At 30.5% G+C, this 6737-nt stretch overlaps 1 protein-coding gene across 6 annotated transcripts in view; it reads right to left on the reverse strand.

Annotated features, from left to right (window-relative positions):
• Positions 1-6737, reverse strand: part of LOC148617416 (palmitoyltransferase ZDHHC23-like) — a 90223-nt gene that overhangs the window by 22239 nt on the left and 61247 nt on the right. Inside the window, exon 2 of one of the 6 annotated variants that reach the window (XM_088585019.1) lies at positions 1361-1473. The exons of the other annotated variants lie outside the window; for them this stretch is intronic. The gene's annotated coding sequence lies outside the window, so the exon portion shown is untranslated. The remainder of the gene's footprint in view (positions 1-1360; positions 1474-6737) is intronic. 6 annotated transcript variants of the gene reach the window in all.

Genomic DNA, 6737 nt, shown 5'->3' on the forward strand with positions numbered 1-6737 from the left:
TTAAAAAGGTGAAAAGTGAAAAAGGCTCACAGAACAGGATATCGGAAAGAATCCAAAATCACTTACAACGTATGCCCTTTGTAGGTAAAGTCTAACACCAAATTTAAAATCATTCAAGCCATATTGGGAGCCGACGATATTTGGCCTGCCTAAATGACAGACGGACGGACGAAGTGTCCATTTGTTAAGTGGGGGTATAAGTTGCACAAACGGTCGTTTACAATTGATTTCTATCGATGCAAGCAGGTGCAATAACAGATAATGTTATTGTGTATATTTAAAAAAATATATATATATATCAAAATTCTTTTTTTTTTTTCATTTTGATTCTTAAAATTATTTACATTTATTTAAAAAAATATATATTAAAGTAAACATTTTGTTGTTATAATAAATTTTTATTCATATTTTGTGAATTCAGTATGCCTTCGTTTGTTTTTAAAAAAAAATATATTGTACTGTAACAGATCTTATTGAATATAAGTAATCAATTTATCGGGTAATTGTAGAAAAAAAAACTTGCCAGCGACAATATGTGCTGAACTACCTCCGAATTCTGTTTACAGTTAACTTGCATTCTGAACTGACTGAAATACATGTATATATCCATAAAAGTTATAATTTACCTAATTCCAAAAGAAAATGTCTGTAGAATTAAAAGCTCCAGTAAACATCCATTAACCATATCCGTATTTTATAATGTCCTACACTTGTTTTTGATACAGTTTTTTTTATAAAGTCATCAAATAAAAGATTGCAAAATGCAAAATGCGTTTGCAGATAATGGAAGTTGTTAGCCGACACCATGGAAAGATAAAAGAAGTCGCACGTGCTACCACACCAATCGAGTTACTTTCGCGATAAATGCAAGATGTTTATTAAACTCTCAATTCGCGTTTAATTACATCGGCTTTGTTTATTCTAAACACTCACATGTTTCACGCACTATAAAATACATTCTGAAGTGTTAGAAGAGCGTTCACTTGGCGAGCATGCAGAACAAAAAACCATGGTACATGGAAAGCACTAAAAGAATAAAAGTACCACACACTTATTTGTAAGAATGTCTTGTGTCAAATATTGGTCTACTTTTCTCCAAGATTTGTTATAATATACTGTATACCAAAAAACCAGTCATATATGAAAGACCTCATTTATTTAAAGCATTGCAAAATCAGGGGGTGGGTCATATTACATTAAAAGGGGGGTCCGATCCAGATTTGTTTCACTCTTCGGTACGTTGACCTACTTTAACGTGTTTAATACTCTCAGACCCACATAGGGTACAAGGGTACATTTGTATGAGAGTGAGCCAGGAAATTAACACAGCTGCTTGGCTGTTACATGTAGTAGGACATACTTGCCGGAGTTCTTCGGTAAGGTTTCACGAAATGCTGGCTCTGCCAATATCTACTAATCAAGATCTCCGTAAGGCGCGCTCATTACAGACCAAAAAATGTATACATGTCAAGTCTGAAAAAACATATGGTATTAACAGCTTGTATTATTTTAAAAGACGATTCTTACCAAATGCCCATCATTTTGCTTTAAATAGATTAAATTCTCAATTATAAAGGCGATAAACACACTTAAATAAACATTAACAGAACCTACATGTGTGATATGGTTTTAATACTCTAAGTTTGAAGATTTCTTTAAATGAGGGAAAAAAATAAATGCATCCCCCACATCATTATTAACCTAGACCACGCTTATTGGGTATTACATTTTGAATCATATACAATATTTCAAATTTATATGTACTGCGTGAAAACTGAAAGAAATTGTCTGTAAACAAGTACTGTATTTATACGGACATGTAGATGTAATCGGATTTTGCGCCGTTTATATCATCCATAAAACCATAACAAGGGCCAGTCTCGATTATTTTTTGTGTTCATATATCACATGTTTTATAAATATTTTTGGTTTTTTTTTTATCTGATCTTGGGTTTTGTATACCCCGCAAGACGAAGTAGCCAGATATTATGCGAATCAGAGAACTGCTTTGAAACTATGCATAGTATTTTAAGTACCGTGCAATACAGGGTAAGTTCAATATGCAATCCATTCAGTTCCATTTATGAAGAGTTGGTGCATATTCCCGAAGACACCGACAAATCTTCATGCAACTGAGATATATGTACAAGTAGGTATGCAAATGATTAGCGGTAGAAGTAGCATCAAGTATTTTAGTGGAATAAGCAGGAAAGCAGCAGGAACGGTTGGTATCGGGCCAATATTTTTTTCTTTGGACCGCACGCCGTGTGTATGCTCTTTTCGCTGTACCAATCGAGGTTTGAGTGCTAAGTTACACCTTCATGTATATAGGTATACAATACACCATCATTCAAATGTGTACACGCAAATAATATTAATATTTACAAGTCAGGAAAAAAAACAATCACCCTTAAATGTCACACTGACAAGATTGTAACATGTTTAGCTACTTATACGGCAAGCCAATGTGTACAAAAATAAGTATTTTCTAATATCAAAAATTGAGTTTCTTAATATTACAAATTCATTTTCTAATATTACAAATTAGATTTCTAATATTACGAAACTCTTTTTTAATACTAAAAAAATCGATTGAATTTCTAATATTAAAAAATCTTTTCTAATATTAAAAAATGATTTTGTAATATTAAAAAAGTATGGTTTCTAATATTACAAAATAAGTGTTCTCTAATATTAAAAAATGATTTTTTAATATTACAAATTAGATTATCACATAACTCTATTTTAATATTAAAAAATCGACTGAATTTCTAATACTAAAAAGCGACTTTATAATATTAGAAATTGATTTTCTAATATTAGAAAATGGATTTGTCGTATTCAATTACGATTTCTTAATATTAGAAAATCCTTTTGTAATATTAAAAAATGTGACTGATTTTGCAGTATTGCAAAGTGATTTTCTAATATTACAAATTCATTTTCTAATATTACATATTCAATCTGTAATATAACAAAATGTCTGATGTTTTATAATATTACTAAATCAGGAATTTGTAATATTAGAAAATGAATTTTTAATATTACGAAATGAATTTCTAATACTAAAAATCTTTTCTAATATTTAAAAAAATTATTTTGTAATATTAGAAATTCATTTTCTAATATTAAAAAATATTGATTTTTGTCCACTTTGGCTTGCCATATATTTAAATCCAAATTCGCATTTTGAAAAGACTGATTACATTGTACATCGATTTTTGAGACTCACAATCTTACAAAATATTGGTGACTCTGAAATGCTATAATAGTATTTAAAATGTATAACCAGGTAACAATATATATGACTACCAAAGACTGCTTTTTTACTCTTTTAAATATAATTATTTTTGCTTCCAACAACAACAACAACAACTTTATTCAGAAAAACACTCAGCCGTAGTTCATGCTACGGAACAGGAGCGAATATATATATATATACAGTTTACAATGGAAACGAAATGAGTAGACAACAGACAATATTTTTAAATACACAAAAACAAAATACACTAATTCATTGTCACACAAATGTATTGAAATTCAAAAGTAAATTTAGCCTTATCATCACCGGAAATTATATCACGTGGTTTGTATTTTACAACACGTTTATAAAGAAAGTCAAACTCTCATATAGGTTTAACGGATTAATGTGACAATATGTGTACTAGTATACAATTTAAAAAAAAATATGTATATATGGGATTACTGTGTGCCTACAAAAGTTTTGCAACTTTTGCGATGAAGATAGAAAGGTTAGTCAATACATTTGTGTTACAATACATTATCATTCCATACAATTTATTAACATTCGGATTGGCTGTATAGTAACCTGGAATATACTTATTTCTAAGTTCGGTTACAAGATCATGATTGCACAAAGCAACATAATGAAACTCATCCCCCAGACCTGTTCGACATAAAGTGCAGACCCGTTCATGTTGTGGTGTTCCGTACCATCTTCCTGTTTCCATAGGAAATTTTATATTGCATGTTCGAAGTTTACATATAACTGTTCTGTGATATTTTTTGAGTCTCAGTAAGTATGGCTCGAGACGAAACTCAATTTTAAACTTCGAATAAAAATTTCCTCTGGACGAAGCATCAATATCAGAATACCATTTCTGTATGAACTGGTCTTTTAAGATCTGTTTCACAAGAAGTTTAAGAAAATTGATATTAACATTCCCTTGTATATTCCAAATTTCACTACATCCAATATCATCAAAAATTGATTTTATGTAACATATCCATTTGAAAGATCGATGACCGTTTTCATACATATTGAACATAAGATTATACAATTTACCAGATAATTTATCTGTGTTATTTACAAGTTTAAACCAGAAACATATCATTTTAAGCTTGATGCTGATTTCAATAGGGTATTGTCCTAACTCTCCATACACCATAAAATTTGGAGTAGATGAACGGAGATTTAGGATTTTCTTGCAAAATTGAAGTTGAATTTTTTCTATATTTGACTTATTTTCAAAGCCCAATATTTCTGAAGAATAGGTTAAAATAGGGCTACTAATGATTCAAATAATTTCAATTGCAAATCTATGGGAATACTTATGTTATTTACCTTGTAATAAAGAGCATAAAGAGCTTTTTGTGCCTGCTCTACGAGTTTGTTTCTGGACTTATAAAAATTACCATTATAATTGAATATAAGACCCAGATATGTATACGAATCACATATTTCTATATTCGGCTCAAAAATATGAAAATGTACCCGTCTAGTAGATTTCCGCTTAGAAAAAATTATAATTTTTGTTTTTGAAACGTTCACAGTCAGCTTCCAAGTTGCACAATATTGTTCAAATACATCTAAAGCAGTTTGTAATTCCTCAGGTGTATCCGCAAAAATTACAGTGTCATTTACATATAGAAGTATAAACAATTTAATATAAAATCCTATATTTTCTAAACTTTTTGTATCTAGATATTGTAAACTTGAAATAGAGTTTTCGGTAAAAAAACTCTTCCAGATCGTTTAGATACAAGGCAAACAGAAATGGAGAGTTTTTCCCCTTGACGGACCCCTATTTCACATGGGAAATATTCTGTTTTAAGTTCTCCCATTTTAACACATGATTTAATATTAGTGTACATGTTCAAAATAACATTAAACACTTTCCCACTAATATTATTTTTTAATAATTTTTGAAATAATCCAACTCTCCAAACTGTGTCAAAAGCTTTCCTGAAATCAATGAAAGCACAGTACAATTTTTTACCTGATGAAAGATATAGAGAAATGAGGGAGTGAAGAATAAATATATTGTCCTGTGCACTATAACCTTTCCTTGAGAGTCAGATATAAGTCGAAATTCATCAGACATCTTATTGAGTCTAGTGTTTATCACAGAGGTAAACACTTTACCCAAGTTGGATGTAAGACAAATTGCTCTATAATTATCTAAATCATCCCGATCACCTTTGTTTTTGTATATGGGTTTAATAATTCCAGACAACCAAGTATCAGGTATCAAGCCCGTATCTAAAACAATATTGAACAATTTTACATATATTGGCAACATATTGGCAATAGAACTTTTTATAAATTCATTGACAATTTCATCGTCACCTGACGCTTTACCATTTTTTAAAGATTTAATTGCCAACTTGATTTCATCTTCAGTAATAGGACAATCCAAAATGGCAATCACATCTTCATCAACATTAAAACTATCAGCATCAGGATCAAACTCCGTATCATCGTCATTTTTATTTAACGATTTAAAGTATTCGTACAATTGCTCAATAGTGATTTTATTATGAGCATTTGTTCCTCCTTTTCTTACTCGATTCAAAATTTTCCAAAGTTTTTTTGAATCTTTCTTGGAGGTTAGACGTAAATCTTGTTCGAATCTGTGCTGATAATTTTTGTAACTCGTATTCATTTGCGATTTGTACTGTTTACTCGCATTTTTAAGAGCCTCCCGGTTTTCTCTATTCTTAATAAAACTAAACCGATTCCGTGCCTTATGAAATTTTGCACGTGATTCGGCACACTTTTTATCGAACCAAACTTTATGATTTTCTTTTTCGGTACTACGGCGCTTTGGTTTGCCAAATGAAGACAATGCCGATTTTTTAAACAAAGCAGCAATTTGACGGACAACTTCGTTTAAACTATCAACAGACACTTCACCTTGACCCTGTGACCGAATTTCTTCCAATTTTGTTTGTAACTCAGTTAGACATGTGACGTCATTATTAATCGATTCAATAAACCGGTTCTTATAACTCACCCATCTAGGGACATGCGTAGGTGAGTTATAAGGTGGAGGCGTGGGATATATATTAACTGTGCGCACTGAAGCATTGAGACAAAACGTAATACAATGATGTACGTCAGAAAATAACGGATCAAAGTCATTCACATTAAAAAAACTAAACAATTCAAAACAATGCGAAGACAATAATACATAGTAAATTAATGAAACATTTTTACAAGTTTTAATACCGACTTGGTAGTCATTTCCTGGTAATCTACCATTACCTATATACAAATTATTTCTTTTACAAAACTCAATCAATTTATACCCAAAATTATTTGGAGCTGACTGATCTGTAGAATACCTTTGTAAAGGAATATTATTTTGTACTAACACCTGATAATCATATACATAAGACAATAGGTCATCATCATCTACAATTTCATCTAATATTTCAAAGAGAGAGTCTTCTGGTATAACCACATCATTCAGAAGCTTAGTTTTAGCATTAAA

This window comes from Perna viridis, chromosome 5 (genome assembly GCF_037379345.1).
Source record: "Perna viridis isolate PV_CMFRI_1.1 ecotype Kerala chromosome 5, ASM3737934v1, whole genome shotgun sequence".
Lineage (NCBI taxonomy): Eukaryota > Metazoa > Mollusca > Bivalvia > Mytilida > Mytilidae > Perna > Perna viridis.